The following is a 17,972-nucleotide window of genomic DNA, read 5'->3' as shown; positions in this document are numbered from 1 at the left end:
TACCTTTGGAGGAAATACTACCTTTGGAGTGGTGCTGGGATGTGAGGTTTTGCCCCCGTGGCTAGCTTTACTGCTTTGGGGTTAACAACGCACAACACCGCGCACTGTCTACAGGAACCGTCAGAAACCCTGCGAACATCCAGGGGTAGGCATTTTTTAAATTCCCACGAAAGACATCGCCAGGGAATTGGGAAAATCACTGAGAGCCGTTAACACAAACTGGGGGCTGCGAGGAAGACACAAGTCGCTCCCCGAGAGAGGCCACGCACGCAGCTTCACATCTCATCGCCTCTCCGGACTGTCATCAGGCTCCACTTCTGGGAACGTGGGGAACCTCGCACGTCTTCCCGGCGTGTGACTCGGCCTCCTCGTTCTCAGCGGCCTCAGATGACTGCCTTCGCTCGCTCCCTCCTCCGCCCGGCCCCGCTGGGGTCGCGACGCGCCAGCAGGGCCGCGCCTGCGAGGTCCGGCCCCAGCGCGGGCCCCGCGCCTCCGCCTGCCCGCGCCCGGCAGGCTGCAGCCGCCTCCACCGGCCCCGTTCCTCGAGGCGGGCCTCTGCCGCGGGACTGCGGGCCTCCGGCTTCCGGCCCCGCTTCTCCCGGCCAGAGCGCCGCTCCACCTGGCAACCGGGAGCGAGAGGTGCGCGCCGAGGCCCAGAGCACGAGGACGAAGCTCCAGGTTTCTCAAAATAAAAGGCCCGCTTGGTCGTGGAAAGGAAGAAGGAAGCTTCGGGAAAGACGCAGAGGTGACCGAAACCCCGGCCGGGACCGAACTGGACTTCCCGGACTGGAATCCCCTCCTCGCCCAGGAGGCGAGCGGCGGAGGGGGGGGCCGCAGGCGCGCGCCAGGTGTTCGGGGCGGGGCTTCTGCTCTCGGAGGGCCCGGGACCCCGAGGAAGGGGAAGGGGAAGTGGAAGGGGCGGCCCGGTGCTGCGTGAGGCGAGGTTTGCACTCTGCCTGCAGTTAGTCACGGCCCCGTGGAAATACTGCTAATTGTTCCTTCACTTGAGAAAGGGGGGTGGAGACAAAATGTTCTTAACCTTGGCAGGCCCCAAACTCCCATGAGTTCCTGCTGAAATTACTTCAAGGGAGAGTGAATCAGAAAACAATATTACCTTCTTTCCTATAGTTAATATAATCATTTAATTTTTTTAGAGTTGCTCTGCTTGCCTCTCACAGGTGCTTTCAAGTAAATTAATTAATCCAGAGTATACTTTATTATCTTTTATTTATTAAAAATTGCTACCTCCTCATAGGAGTGCTGCAATGCTGAATTCGTATTTGCTAAGCACTTGAAAGGTGAAAACTACATAAAACTTGATGGAGTTACTCTTACTGATACAGAAAAAAAGATAATAACTTGGTGGGATGGGTAACCCATGCCATCTGCTATCTTACCCGAAATTACATTGTGAAAAGGCTTTGCAAAGGCAAAGTGGTCCAGTACAGAAATAATTATCCAGGTAACTCAAATTCCCCAGCAGATGGAATCCTGCTTTTCAAGAAAAAAGTGAGTCTTGACTGATTTCGTTTGTTTTGTTCAATCATTATTGTTGTATAAACAATAATGAGCCTATATACAACTGTGAATCAGTTGTATAAACATAGTCACTTTTGGACACCTTCTCTATTTTAATTCCTCCTTCCTGAAAGCAAGGTCTGCATTAATAGATTGGGAATTAAAGAATGTTTTTCCGTTCATAGCAGCGCAGCTAACTGACTATATTCAGGTACTGTAATAGAAATTTAAATGACACTCCAAAAAATTTCAAATATTTTAATATCTGTATCATTACTTACACAGCATATCTGACTAGTAGAGAGAAATAAGGTTAATAGTGTATTACTTTTCTGAGGTATACGACAACCAGAGCAAAGATAAACATTGTATCTAGACTTAGATTTCCAGTTAAACTTATTTCCACCAGGATCCACTTTTAAATATTAGGACAACTGCTTTAATTCCCCTTCTTTACTTTGCTAATGCCAACAGGGCCATAGCCATCAAATAACATGGTACCAAATGTGTTTCAAAAGTATCTGAAGAGTTTTAGAAGAAAATTGTTTTTTTCAATGCACGGTTTTTTAATGTCATGTTCTAAAATATCCAGCGAGCAGCTCCAATCAATCGTTATAAAACTTCCTTATATTCAAGCACAGAAAACATAAAAATTTAACATCACAAAAGAAGGCCAGACCACTATCATCAACCTAATAGTCATCATCATTTATATCATTTATTAAATTACAAGGAGCAGCAGTGCCAAAAAGTGAAGTAATATTGTGAATTCACTAGAGGGAGCAATTCTTTTTAGTAAATTAGTATTACTTAGCTCTATATAGTCAGTGGTCCTAGAGTGGATCTGGATACTCAACATAATTTGAGAATAAAAATATGCTGAATTCAGGAGAGAGATCTCAGTAAAGACGTACTGTCATTTCAAGGGTTGTTCGGAACTTATTCAAACATCTGAGAAGAAAAGAGAATTTGGAAACAGACTAAGTCCAAGGTAGTAATACTGAAGCTGAACATCTATCAGCATCCCCATTCTGTTTTAATTTTCACACATTTATACTTTTAGACAAGAAATTACTGCCTACTAAATTGGCACAGTATCTTATCCATTATCACCAATCACAGTTTAAGAGCTGGTTTCCAAGTGTCTGGTATAAATGCAAATAAACTCCAGAGTCCATGAAATAAAGCTAACTTATTCTAGTTAGCAACACAAGTGACAGATGTTTAGACCAATTCACACTTCTACACATTTCTATAGTTTGGCTATTTGTGACTTAACCTCAATTCATTTAGATTTGCTTCCTATCTGCTATATTTAATACTTTGGATTTTAGCCAGAAAAGCATTTTTAAGCAACAATTAATGTGGAATTAACAAATAGTATTTATACAATTGTGCCTAAGTGTTTTCGTCTTGATTGCCTGTTAAATGTTGATTTTTAATGATACAGATTTGCCCTTGAAGATAAAATAAACTTTACTGTTATCATTGAATTCTGTATTTTAATAATATCAAAGATGCTATATTCTTAAAATGTAGTTTTATTTTATTTTTGAAATATTTCATTCAATACTATTTAGTGAATTTCTACCTGGTACTGAATACTGTTAGGATTGGGGACACAAATGTAAATAAGAATAAGATCCAAGTTAGTTCACAAATACTGATGCTTTTAAAATAAAATTTTCCACAATAATTTAATTATATTTATGTTTCAAATGAAAACTATGTATTTAAAAAGCTAAAGTCTTTTACTGAAAGGAGTGGCATGTCTTCCTTTTTTTTTTTTTTTTCTTTTTTCTTTTTAAATCTCTGCAAAACCATCATAGGAGCTCAAAGTTTAAAGAAAAGTTTTAGAGTCTTCCAACATGTAAGGCATGTTTAGAATATAAATTGTCAACTCTGGCAGCTCCAAGTCAAGTATTTACTACTATTTATTTGTATGCAGATGGGCCAGATGTTCCAAACTGCATTCCCTGAACTCTTTTCCTTAAAACACTTCTCCCCAAAAATGCCATCCTAATACTCGTGCTGTTGAGTTGATGATTTTGATCTTGTTTCTACTTAAGAATGAAGAAAAAGGATAGGTGATGAATGAATTCCTGGTAATGATCAGTGTTTTCCACACTGAATCTCTCTTTCCCACTGCACCATCTAAAATAGTGTGTTTCTACACTGTTATAATGTACTGGGTTAACCATAGGCTTTTATGAACTATAATAATGTGTCAAAGTATGTATGAAATTATATTCTAAAATATGAAGGTGTACTGATGGCATCATTTCAAATGTTATCATGCAATAAATGAAAGTGTAAATATCAGAGTCACTAAGGAAGAATGATAATTGAAATAGATTATGGCTAAGGATGACACAAGTTGAGAATGGATTAATTTTTTTTGCCGTCAAACACTGTGAAAAATTCACTTTAAGCTATGACTTAAAGAACAGGAATATTGAACTTTCATAAATATTCTATATCCCAATAACAATGAGATATTTTGTTTTTGGCATATAATTTATAGAGAGCTGAGAAAATAGGAATCCATTCATTCTACATTTTAGGATTAATTTCATCAAAAAATAAGTGAAATTAATTTTCTTTTTAAAGTTATATGAGGTTAGCTCCCATTATAGAAAATAAGTAAATAGCAATAAAAAATTATACTCCATATTCTGAGACATTCTGACCAAGCCATAATGTCCTTAAAACTAAACCTGCAACATAGTTTAACAGTGGCTTTAGAAATAAAAAGCCATCAGCCTTTCTGAGAGTGAAACCAAATACATTAAACTTTCAGAATTTTAAATATTTAATATTGACACATATAAATAGCCATCCAATATTAAAAGTGGATACTCCTATCATTACCGGAAATATACTTTCTTATAACTTTTCCAGATTCTAAACCCAGACCAATTCAGTTTTTCAGGAAACTGAATTTAATTGCAGCATGTGTTGAAAATGAGTGTTCTCCCTTCTCCTTAATAATAATTAAGATTACTTCATTTTACCAATGCAAGGAACACAAATTTAGACCTATTTGGAAAGAGTTGGCCCTTTGCTTTTTGTATATTTTCAGTTGATAAATGTTAATCCCAGAGAATCCCCGGGACTGGTGAAGACTCGTAGACTGGGGACATATTTTGTAAGAAGTGAAAAAAGCAGTCATTCCCCCTCAGTTATAAAGTGAAGAACTTAAGAACTTTAAACTACAATCTAAAAATCTTGGCATATTAACTAACATTTTGAAAGGTAAGTATTCATGTGTGAATGTTGATGTATTTATGACTACTTTGCCTTATATATTTTTCTGTTTAATCTAACTGGTAACATAATATGAAAATAATGATGGTAGAAAAATAACTTAGGAGGCTTAGCCTGGGAGAGCAATGATAAGAAAAGACCTTGAACATAAGATTTTTCTAAGACAGCAACTTACAAATGGGCTTTTACATTCTTGGAAAAGAGCTCAGAACACTGAGTCTGTGTAACATAAAAAAAAAAAAAAAGTTTATTTCAGACTTAAGGTTGGCATTTTAATATACATTATTCTAGTAGAAATGTGATTACTGTGTTAATACATTTGAGAAATGAAACTGTTCTTTAAGAATATTTCACCATTATGAGAATCTTCATCTTCAAAGCACAATAGATAAATCAATGTTTGTATAACATTCTTATATGTTGTTCATAAGTATCAATCCCAATTTGTAGATGGTAAAACTGAGAAAGACTTCTTTCATAACTTCAGAGATAATTGGTAAAATATTATGGTTTTTTTCCCCACATTTCTATTCAAAAATATTGTTACATTAGACACAATTATCTAGTTAGTAAAGTATTACCAACATATTGTTTTTATAATTGTGGATATTATCATAGCAATAATTCCTAAGATATTTTTAAGGATGAGGACACTAGCTCATCTTCTGTGTAATTGTATTTTTATTTTTCAAGAAAAAATAATAATATAGCTCTGTGAGTATTACATTAAGAATTAAGAAACCTCGGGCATTGAGGAGGGCACTCTTTGGGATGAGCACTGGGTGTTGTATGTAAGCAATGAACCACGGGAATCTACCCCAAAAACCAAGAGCACACTTTACACACTGTATGTTAGCCAAGTTGACAATAAATTATGGTAAAAAAAAAGAATTAAGACATCTCCATTTTTTTCCCCCCAACTCTGTCATCAGCAATTATAAGACTTTGTTTAGATGATTAAAAGCTTAACCCTTACATGTATGGCATGTAATGGACCCTCAAGGTGAATCTCAAACAACACACAATGAAATGACTCCCAGTGGAGAAAATGATTTATGCTTATCTAATTCTTTTTATTTTATGATATGCAAGTTGACTTTAAATCTTATAAATCATTCTAATCTCATTTAAAATGAGGCCAAAGCTGGATCTGAACTTTTTTTTTAAGTTTATTCATTTTGAGAGAGACAGAGACAGTGTGAGCAGGCGAGAGGCAGAGAGAGAGAGAGATAGAGAGAGAATCCTAAGCAGACCCCACATGATCAGCACAGAGCCCGATTAGGGGTCCGAACTAATGAAACCATGAGATCATGACCTGAGCCCAAACCAAAAGTCACTTAACCAACCAAGCCACCTAGGCGCCCCTGGATCTGAACCTTAGTTTCAGATAATAAATCTATCCCAGAGAAGTCTTTTTTTTTTTTTTTTTTTAATCTTCACACAAAATAAGGAGAACAAGAGGTATCTTTACTCTTACATTGTCTTTCTGCTTTGTTTCTAGATGGTCATGTAATTGGGAAAACACTAATTACTTTTCACGGATCTGCAACATGCCCACTGTGTCATCTATGACAAAACTTCTGTAAGACTTTGGAGGTTCATGTAAGGGAATTACTAAAAATCTGTTATTTATTGCAGGTAACTGAACAAATGTATTTTAGATAAGGTAGGAAAGCAGCCTTCGAACCATTTTGCAAAGTTTATCCAACATTTTAGCCCAGGATTTTTCTGTACTGCATTTTTCTATAGGTGATAATCTAGCCTGTGTTTCACCTCTTCCAATGAGGAAATCATTATTTTTTTTAGAGAATTAGAAGCACCAAAAAAAAAAATGCTTTCATATGCTATTTAAAATCTACTGTTCTAGGGGAGCCTGGGTAGCTCAGTCGGTTAAGCATCCAACTCTGGATTTCAGCTCAGGTCGTGATCTCATCGTTCATGAGATTGAGCCCTGAGTCGGACTCCATGCTGTCAGAGTGAAGCATGCTTGGGATTCTCTCTGCCTCTCCTATGCTCATGCGCTGTCTCTAAATAGATAAATGAACATTTATAAATAAATAAATAAATAAATAAATAAATAAATAAATAAATAAAATCTACCATTTTATAATTATTAGCCTTTTGTTCCCTTTCTCCCCTTTGAAGAAACACAGTCTATGCAAGGTATATCTATTACATGTTTCCCATGCTACTGCTTTAAACACATGTACAGATGCTGTGTCATGTCTAAGTCTATTCAAGGTATCACCAGTTGTTCTCAGATCCTCTTTATGTTGTATTTTGTTGTTTGCACTATTCTGATAGTCCGTTAGTACTCTCAGGGACTTTGGCAATGTCTTTCAAGGTATGTGACTCAGACTATATACAGTATTATAAATGAATACAAGTCTAGAAATGGACTATTACCATGGTTGGTATGGAAACTTTGTTTCATTGATGAGGTCAAAAAACACGTAACATTTTTAAGCAGTCATTTCATATTACTGTCTCAAAACAAGGTTGTAGTTCACTGCATTAGTTATCTGTTGCCACATAAAAATTACCTCAAAACTTAGTGGCTGAATGGGGCCCCTGGCTGGCTCAGTTGGTGGAGCATACAACTCTCGATCTCAGGGTTGAAAGTTTAAGCCCCATTTTGAGTGTTGTAAGATTATTTAAAAATAAAACCTTAAAAAAAAAAAACAACTTAGTGGCTGAAGATAACAACATTTATTATCTTAATTTCTGTGGCTCAGGAGTTTGAGAGTAGCTTAACTGGTAGTTTTGGTGCAATGTCTCTCATGAGATTACAGTTAAAAATCTCAGGTAGGACTAAAATCCTCTGAAAATTTGGCTGGGGCTGGAGGATCTACTTGTGAGATGGCTCGCTTATATGGCAGTGAAGTTCACGAGGGCTCAGTTCCTTACCACATGGAGCTATTTGTCCTTAGGGTCAGATGCTTGAGGGTCCTCATGACATGATATGACATGATATCTGACTTCCCCAGAGTGAGTGATCCAAGAGAGAGCAAGGCAGAAGTTACAGTATCTTTTATGTTCTAGTCTTGAAAGCTACCTTGTCATTTTCATGATATACTAATGATTACACAGGTTAGCCCTACCCAGTGTGGGAGGGGACTACACAGAGGCATGAATATCAGGAAGCAAGGATTATTGGGAGGTTATATCAGAGGCTGACTCTAGAGTCCATCTTCTATCCCCCAAAGACTAAACTCCCTCTCACAGGTAAATTATACTGTCACCTTCTCAAGTCCACCAAAAGTCTCATCCCATCATAGCATCATCTCAAAGTCTAGAATCTTGTCAACCAGGCCCAGATGTGGATGAGGCTTTCTGGGTGTGGTTCCTTGAGCATAGCTCTTTGCAAACAGTTCCTTGATCTAAAGAGCTGTGTACTAAAGAAATAAGATATCTGCCTTCCCCAGCCCCCGCCACTCCCTGCGGACACACACTCAACATACAGTAGTGAGGAAGGAATAGGATAACCACTCTAGATGTTCCTGTTCAAAGCGGGGGGAAATGAGGAATACAGGAATCACTGGTCCATAGTAATTCTGTAGTCCAGCTAGGCAAATATTAGAAGTTCCTTCACTAGAACTTATTCCTATTGCTTCCTGGGAATGATTTTCCATGACTCTTGAATCTGACCTTTAGGCTTTTGGTTCTGCCTTCTGGGTCAATTTATTTTTTTATGAAAGGTAGCCTAGGTTTGTAGCTGTGTAATTTTCTGAGTCTGGCTTCTGTCCATAGTTTTCAGGTCCAAAATCTTTTTTTTTTTTTTCCTTTTATTCTATCTGTCTTCTTTTCAGTCCAAGGTGCTGATGTTTCTAACAATTAAATACTTTTAAAATTTTTGTGAGTCTCCTATGAATCTTCCTGAGGTTTACTCCATTATCAAAAGCCACACCTGCAGATGTATTTGAGATAGCCCTTCTCTACTTAGGGTTTCTGCTGAGATTGCTGAAGGACTGACATCACTGAGATTTCTAGGGACTTAATCTAGAAGCCCTCATGTCTGACTGGATGGCTGTCTTGAGGCATAACCTTAGATCTTTCTAAGATCTTAGCAAAGAATTTTACAACCTTACCCTCAATTTTTCCACAATTGCCTGGAAGTACCTGGACTTGATCTTTGCTCAGAAACCATTTCTTTGGGGGTGTCTGGATGGCTCAGTTGGAATAACAGTCAACCCTTGATCCCCAAGTCATGAGTTCAAGTCCCATTTTGGGTGTAGCAATTACTTAAGTAAATTAAAACAAACAAAGAAGAAGGAGAAGGAGAAGGAGAAGGAGAGGGAGAAGAAGAAGGAGAAGAAGAAGAAGAAGAAGAAGAAGAAGAAGAAGAAGAAGAAATTATTTCTTTGTTTTAGCAGTTTCCCATCTTGAGAAGCTGGCAATTTCCAAGACTAACAAGTCTTGGCTATTTTTATTATTATTATTATTGTTATTATTATTATTATTATTTTGCTTAACAGCCCTGCCTTTAGCTTTTCCCCCTCATTCCTCATATTTGACTATAAACAGCAAGAAGAAATCAAGCAGCACCTTGAACACTGTGACTGAAAATTCCTTCACTAGGTCATCCAATGTGTTAGATATATTTTCTAGTTCCCACATCACTTCAGGTGACAGTGTTACTTAACTTTCTGCCACTATATTAAAACTATCCTTGTTTTCTAGCCTTGGAAGACACATATCATCATTTCCACAAATATCCTGTTAGCTATGTAGGTTAATTTTATTCATTGTGGGAGGGGACTGCAAGAAGATGGCAATTATAGGAGCCTAGAATCATTGGGTTCATCATGAAGGCTGGCTACTGCATCCACTAAAATCTTTGATAATTCAATTTTTAGGAGTTTCTATTAAGCCAGCTTCATCCATTTGGGCATTTATTGATTAAAAAAATTTTTAACATTTATTTATTATTGAGAGATAGAGAGACACAGAGTGTGAGCAGGGGAGGGGCAGAGAGAGAGGGAGACACAGAATCCGAAGCAGGCTCCAGGCTCAGAGCTGTCAGCACAGAGCCCGGCATGGGGCTCAAACTCACAAACTGCGAGATCATGACTTGAGCTGAAGTCGGTCGCTTAACTAACTGAGCCATCCAGGTGCCCCTACATTTATTGATTTTTTTAATCCAAAAATTACCTATATCTATCATTAAACTCCAATTGTAGTTTCAATTCTGTATTCCAACCTTTTCAGATCTTTTTTGAATTTTAATTCTGCCATATCAACAACACTCCACAGCTTTGAATTCTTGATAAGTATGATAGATTATGGAATTTTAAAGATGTAATTCACTGATAAAAATGTTACTAAGCGGGTCTCTAGGCCTATTTATATGTTCAGTTGATAAAATAAGTACACATATCTTCACCTGCACCGTTATAGAAATGACACATACATTTAATTCCTTTTCTGTCAAATATAAATAGGGGTCCATTTTTTCTTGTGCAGTATGCTAAACAGTGGGCAGCTCCAACTTCATCAGGAGTTCTAATATTTTTTTTTTAATTTTTTTTAACGTTTATTTATTTTTGAGACAGAGAGAGACAGAGCATGAACGGGGGAGGGTCAGAGAGAGGGAGACACAGAATCTGAAACAGGCTCCAGGCTCTGAGCTGTCAGCACAGAGCCCGATGCAGGGCTCGAACTCACGGACCGCGAGATCATGACCTGAGCCGAAGTCGGCCACTTAATCGACTGAGCCACCCAGGCGCCCCAGGAGTTCTAATATATTTTGAAAGATTGACCAATTAGGCAAAATCCTCAAGAAGTGAGAACTGAGGAGTACAATGTTTTAAATTCTCTAGTTTGAAAACCTGAAAAATATAAGTGATTTGATAGCTTACTGTGCACAAATTATCAACCTTTGGCAAAATTATGAGGTATGATAAATTCATTATCCTTTCCTCACTAAACTCCTTAAGAACAGAAACAATGTATTTGTAATTTTTTTCTCTCACTGGACTTAGCAAAATGCTCCAAGCTCATAGATCCTTAACAAATACTTTTTAACTGGTGAATTAGTTAATAAATGATTAACAGATCATGAATTCCCCTCTCCAAAATTTCTTGGTACGCAGTTCCTCTTGCCTGTACCAACTACCCTACTGAAGTCCTCCCTCAATGTTCCAAGATGAGAATCTTTTTCAATCTCCCTCTATTCAATCAAAATTTAACTATTTTTGGTAAGGAAGAAGTTGAACTATCTAAAACATTTACGGACCTTTTGTTGTCAATGTCCGAATCCATATTAGGGCATCTAATAATGTGGATTTTCTGATACAGTTGATAAATAAATAAAAAATTTTGAGCAAGCTTTTGACTGCCTTACAACCATGATAGATGGCTATCAATTCACCTTTTCAGTAAGATCAATCTTGGTTGAATATGTCAACTGTTGAATTCTCTACCAGGAAAATCTGTTCTTCCTAATTTTGAGATTCCAAAACTGTATTTCTCACTATGTGCCTTACCATGATTCCTTTTCTTGTTCTCCTAACTTAGGAAACTGTTCTTTAAATGAATAGCATTTCCCTATTTCTGCTAATGGACTCATCATTCAGTCAATCACATAAACTCAAAAACTTTAAGTTTGTTGAATTTGTCCTTTCCCTTATCCCTCTCATCCAAAGTAGTCTTTTGGCTAGCTTTCTCAACTCTACCTTTTCCTTTATCTCTACCATACCCCAGTTTAAACCTTTTAGTTCTTCTTGCAGTGTGGGTACATATTAACTTACTAAAGCACAGCATCTATCCATTCATTACTCTGCTCAAAAACCTCACTCCCATCTACTCAGTGCCTACACAATTAACTCCAAACTTCTGAGTCTAATTTTCAATGTCCTACACATTCTAGCTAAAATTTCGCTTTCCATGCGACAGGGATGTCCACTCTCACCACTGTTTTTTAACATAGTGTTGGAAGTGCTAGCATCAGCAATCAGACAACAAAAGGAAATCAAAGGCATCAAAATTGGCAAAGATGAAGTCAAGCTTTCACTTTTTGCAGATGACATGATATTATACATGGAAAATCCGGTAGACTCCACCAAAAGTCTGCTAGAACTGATACATGAATTCAGCAAAGTTGCAGGATACAAAATGTACAGAAATCAGTTGCATTCTTATACACTAATAATGAAGCAACAGAAAGACAAATAAAGAAACTGATCCCATTCACAATTGCACCAAGAAGCATAAAATACCTAGGAATAAATCTAACCAAAGATGTAAAAGATCTGTATGCTGAAAACTATAGAAAGCTTATGAAGGAAATTGAAGAAGATATAAAGAAATGGAAAAACATTCCGTGCTCAAGGATTGGAAGAATAAATATTGTCAAAATGTCAATACTACCCAAAGCTATCTACACATTCAATGCAATCCCAATCAAAATTGCACCAGCATTCTTCTCGAAACTAGAACAAGCAATCCTAAAATTCATATGGAACCAAAAAGACCAAAGCAGGAGGCATCACAATCCCAGACTTTAGCCTCTACTACAAAGCTGTAATCATCAAGACAGCATGGTATTGGCACAAAAACAGACACATAGACCAATGGAATAGAATAGAAACCCCAGAACTAGACCCACAAACGTATGGCCAACTCATCTTTGACAAAGCCGGAGAGAACATCCAATGGAAAAAAGACAGTCTCTTTAACAAATGGTGCTGGGAGAACTGGACAGCAACATGCAGAAGGTTGAAACTAGACCACTTTCTCACACCATTCACAAAAATAAACTCAAAATGGATAAAGGACCTGAATGTGTGACAGGAGACCATCAAAACCCTAGAGGAGAAAGCAGGAAAAGACCTCTCTGACCTCAGCCATAGCAATTTCTTACTTGACACATCCCCAAAGGCAAGGGAATTAAAATCAAAAATGAACTACTGGGACCTTATGAAGATAAAAAGCTTCTGCACAGCAAAGGAAACAACCAACAAAACTAAAAGGCAACCAACGGAATGGGAAAAGATATTTGCAAATGACATATCGGACAAAGGGCTAGTATCCAAAATCTATGAAGAGCTCACCAAACTCCACACCTGAAAAACAAATAACCCAGTGAAGAAATGGGCAGAAAACATGAATAGACACTTCTCTAAAGAAGACATCCGGATGGCCAACAGGCACATGAAAAGATGCTCAACGTCGCTCCTCATCAGGGCAATACAAATCAAAACCACACTCAGATATCACCTCACGCCAGTCAGAGTGGCCAAAATGAACAAATCAGGAGACTATAGATGCTGGAGAGGATGTGGAGAAACGGGAACCCTCTTGCACTGTTGGTGGGAATGCAAACTGGTGCAGCCGCTCTGGAAAACAGTGTGGAGGTTCCTCAGAAAATTAAAAATAGACCTACCCTATGACCCAGCAGTAGCACTGCTAGGAATTTACCCAAGAGATACAGGAGTACTGATGCATAGGGGCACTTGTACCCCAATGTTTATAGCAGCACTCTCAACAATAGCCAAATTATGGAAAGAGCCTAAATGTCCATCAACTGATGAATGGATAAAGAAATTGTGGTTTACATACACAATGGAGTGCTACGTGGCAATGAGAAAGAATGAAATATGGCCCTTTGTAGCAACATGGATGGAACTGGAGAGTGTTATGCTAAGTGAAATAAGCCATACAGAGAAAGACGGATACCATATGTTTTCACTCTTATGTGGATCCTGAGAAACTTAACAGAAACCCATGGGGGAGGGGAAGAAAAAAAAAGAGGTTAGAGTGGGAGAGAGCCAAAGCATAAGAGACTCTTAAAAACTGAGAACAGGGGTGCCTGGGCGGCTCAGTCGGTTGAGCGTCCGACTTCAGCTCCGGTCACGATCTCGCAGTCTGTGAGTTCGAGCCCCGTGTCGGGCTCTGGGCTGATGGTTCAGAGCCTGGAGCCTGCTTCCGATTCTGTGTCTCCCTCTCTCTCTGCCCCTCCCCCGTTCATGCTCTGTCTCTCTCTGTCTCAGAAATAAATAAATGTTAAAAAAAAATTAAAAAAAAAAAACAAAAACAACTGAGAACAAACTGAGGGTTGATGGGGGGGTGGGAGGGAGGAGAGGGTGGGTGATGGGTATTGAGGAGGGCACCTTTTGGGATGAGCACTGGGTGTTGTATGGAAACCAATTTGACAATAAATTTCATATATTGAAAAAAAAATTGTGGTTTATATACACAATGGAGTACTATGTGGCAATGAGAAAGAATGAAATATGGCCCTTTGTAGCAACGTGGATGGAACTGGAGAGTGTGATGCTAAGTGAAATAAGCCATACAGAGAAAGACAGATACCATATGTTTTCATTCTTATGTGGATCCTGAGAAACTTAACAGAAACCCATGGGGGAGGGGAAGGAAAAAAAAAAAGAGGTTAGAGTGGGAGAGAGCCAAAGCATAAGAGACTCTTAAAAACTGAGAACAAACTGAGGGTTTAATGGGGGGTGGGAGGGAGGGGAGGGTAGGTGATGGGTATTGAAGGGGGCATCTTTTGGGATGAGCACTGGGTGTTGTATGGAAACCAATTTGACAATAAATTTCATATATTAAAAAAATAAATAAAACAAAATTTAGCTTTCCAGTCTTACTTCCTTTACTTTGACACAGTAGATTATTCTGTCCACTAAACTCATCACAGATCTACCATTAAATCTCTACTGCACTTTTTCCTGTACCTGAAATGCTCTCCTTTCACTTCTGTTAAAGCTTTGCCCATCTTTCAAAACAAAAATCAAAAGATATCTCAGACATGATGCTTCAATCCTCCCAGCCAGAAGTATTCTCACTCTTTTCTGAAAGTCTGAGGTACTTCGTACCACTCCTAAGGTACCTACTGAATTCTAAGTTAGGTTTCAGTTATATGCTTACATGATTTATCTCTTCTTACATGTTTTCAGCTCCCTGAGAGCATAGGTTATATCATTCCATGTGTAGTATTTAGCAAATCTACTTTTGTTAGACGTGGTTGTTCCTGAGTTGGAACCATCATGGAATGAGCTGGTAAGTAGTATACATTGATTTGGGGTGGTGAATAGGAAAACAGTATAGTATGGTCAAGAGAAAAACCTTTAGAAATCAAATGATACCAGATTTAAACTTGGTTTTACCAGTTTCTAGGTACATGATTTGCAGCAAATCAACTAATCTCTTGGCATCTCAGTTTCTTTATCTGTAAGGTGGAAATGAATGCCGATCTCACAGATTTGTCATCATTCCCAAGGTGTTGAGTATAATGCACTTATCTTAATAAATAATTATTACCTTCCTATCTTCTATTGTGTTTGAAGAAGTGTTTGATAACTTTTTATTAAATAAATGAACTATTTAGAACACAAGAACATTATGAATTGTAATTTAAATATGCATATATATTTAATAATTAAGAAAAACATTAGAAGGGTATAGAAGACAGGATAAAAAATGGAAGAACAAAGGAAGAAATCAAGATAGTACTTTTTTTAAATGAGCAAGAAAAAGATTAATTTTTGATACAGACTTACAGTCTTAACTCTACAGAATACACTGAGAATTTCTTACAATTTTCTAATGGGAAAAACCTAATTATTTATTTTTAATTATAGTAGTTCACATCTTAAATTACATATAAAAATGTTTAATACTGTAGCTTATGGGAGGCCCAGCCAGGCTCCAGATTCTCAGCCACTGGGGAGTTTCTGTGCCAGACCACCCACTATGAAAGTGAAAAGTTGGTACCTTTGCCAGTGTGGAAATTTCTTCAGAAAAGAGCTCTAAACTGTTGTAACCATTTTCCCCCAGGAAGAACAAGGTGGGGTGAAAACACATGAGAAATTACTGGACAAGCACTAATTGTCCAAGTTTCAAAGTAATAATCAAATGTGGAATTAATGCCTTTAGCATCACAGCTCTCCCAAACTTAAGTCTGTTTATATAGATTTGGACTGACTTGTTTCAGACCGTTTCTTTGGAGAAAACAAACGTATAGGAATAAAGCTAGAGTTTCAAGGCAAGTCACACTATTTAGTTATAGTTGATTTGGGTTTTTGTTCATTTTTTATAATCTTTCTCAAAATGTCTTTAGAAACAAATCAAATAGTAGTACTGTGATACCACTTACATTTGAAATCTTGTTTTAAGTTTCTTGGGATAGCCTTTCACTATGAGAGCGAAAGAGACATCCAAATAATGGTTAAACCTGGCGGAGGTTTAGAAAGGTGAACAGAATGAGAGTCTTTGCTCATAGCTTTTTCTTTCTGGAAAAAGTAATATTTGACATCTTTTACCTTTAAAGGTATTATCTCATCTATAATTAGGAACAGTATGAAAAATCTAGTTTCTTGGACTAATGCAGAACAGATGTTTGTAAAAGTGCCTGAAATATAATAGACTTTCAATAAATATTATCGTGTTGGCAAAAAAACTTAACGTGTGTGTGTGTGTGTGTGTGTGTGTGTACCCAATTCTCCTTCACCACTTCAATACTCTACAGGCAATGTTAGCAGAGGGCACTAGAAGATGAGAGTTTTCTTCTTACACTGATGCCTCTGAGGATCCCCCAAAACCATCTTAAATCATGGTTCCCAAAGCACTTTCTTCTGCTCTCCTCAAGGAAGAAGACATTTATGGGGGTGGGAAAAGGGACACTCTACTGAAGCAAGAATTCTTTTGGCTGCAAGTAACAGAAACCCAATTTTAGACGGGCAAAACAGGAAATAAATACTGACCTGAGTACCAAAATCTCAGGAAGGGCACGGACCTCAAGGAACAAGCAACAGGGACTCTAGACAGGCTAGACTCTCTCTCCATCCAGCTGTCATCCGTGCTTCTCTCTGAGTCAGCTTTCTGTCTTACCAGAGACAGCAACATTCTGCCCTTGAGAACCTCGCTTTTGATATCTCTTTATGAAAGGACTACTTCTTTCTAAATCCCACTTGAAAACTCCCAGAGAGGGACCAAAGGGCTGGCCTAGGTCGTATGCCTCCTCTTGTGAAGAGAGAGACCATTTCTATAATTGGCAGCCTCCACTAGAACAATACAGTTTAAGTAAAGAAAAGAGCATTTCCTCCAAAAAGAAGACACTTCTGTCTCCAGAAGGAGAGCAGTGCTGGGCAGACAAAAGAAATATTCTTAAATTATACTTTTAAAACTCAGAATCTTATTTATTAAATATGAAGTAAAATATCATTTTCAGTTACTTCTTATTTTCTGTAAGTTTATTTTTTTGTCTCAGAGTGTCTATCTCATATTTCTTCTAACTCAAATGTTTTTCTTTTTTTTTTCTTTAAAAATTTTTTTTAACGTTTATTTATTTTTGAGACAGAGAGAGACAGAGAATGAATGGGGGAGGGTCAGAGAGAGGGAGACACAGAATCTGAAACAGGCTCCGGGCTCTGAGCTGTCAGCACAGGGGCCCGATGCGGGGCTCGAACACACGGACCGCGAGACCGTGACCTGAGCCCAAGTCGGCGCTCAACCGACTGAGCCACCCAGGCGCCCCTCAAATGTTTTTCTTAAACAGCATCACTGAGTCCTATCCTTTCCCTCCTTCAAAGCTGTGCTTAAGATTCCCCTCCTTGGACTTCTGGTAAAATTTCGTCACATCAAGTGGTGTCTGGGTAGCTCAGTTGGTTAAGTGTCCCACTCTTGGTTTAGGCTGGGGTCATAACCTCACAGTTTGTGGGTTTGAGCCCTGCATCGGGCTCTATGCTGGCAGCATGGAGCCAACTTGAGATTCTGTCTCCCTCTTTCGCTGCCCCTCCCCCACTTGTGCTGCCTCTGTTTCTCTCAAAATAAATAAATAAACAAAAAAAATGGCAGATCAAATAGATGTATCTCTATTTTTCCCCCCAAATGCTATTAAAATGGTAGGGTGGGGGGAGAGAGAGAACCCTTAAGTGCAAAGAAGTGGGAGGACTATAAAAGATAAAAAGTGACAGAAACTTTTGGAAGATAGGAAGTCTGTATGTAGTGGATTAGTTACATATTGCAATGTAACAAATTACTCAAAATTTAACTTGTTGACACAATAAATATTTATTTCACTCAGTTTTGAGCGTCAGGGATCTCGGAGCAGCTCAGGCTTGGGGTGAAGTTAGTGACCAGGGCTGCAGTCATCTAGAGAGTTGGAGAATCCACTTCCAAGCTCACATACATGGCTGTTGGCAGGAGGCTTCAGTTTCTCACTGTAAAGA

The sequence above is a fragment of the Panthera tigris genome, chromosome B1, assembly GCF_018350195.1.
Source record: "Panthera tigris isolate Pti1 chromosome B1, P.tigris_Pti1_mat1.1, whole genome shotgun sequence".
NCBI lineage: Eukaryota > Metazoa > Chordata > Mammalia > Carnivora > Felidae > Panthera > Panthera tigris.
This window is presented reverse-complemented; position numbering follows the sequence as displayed.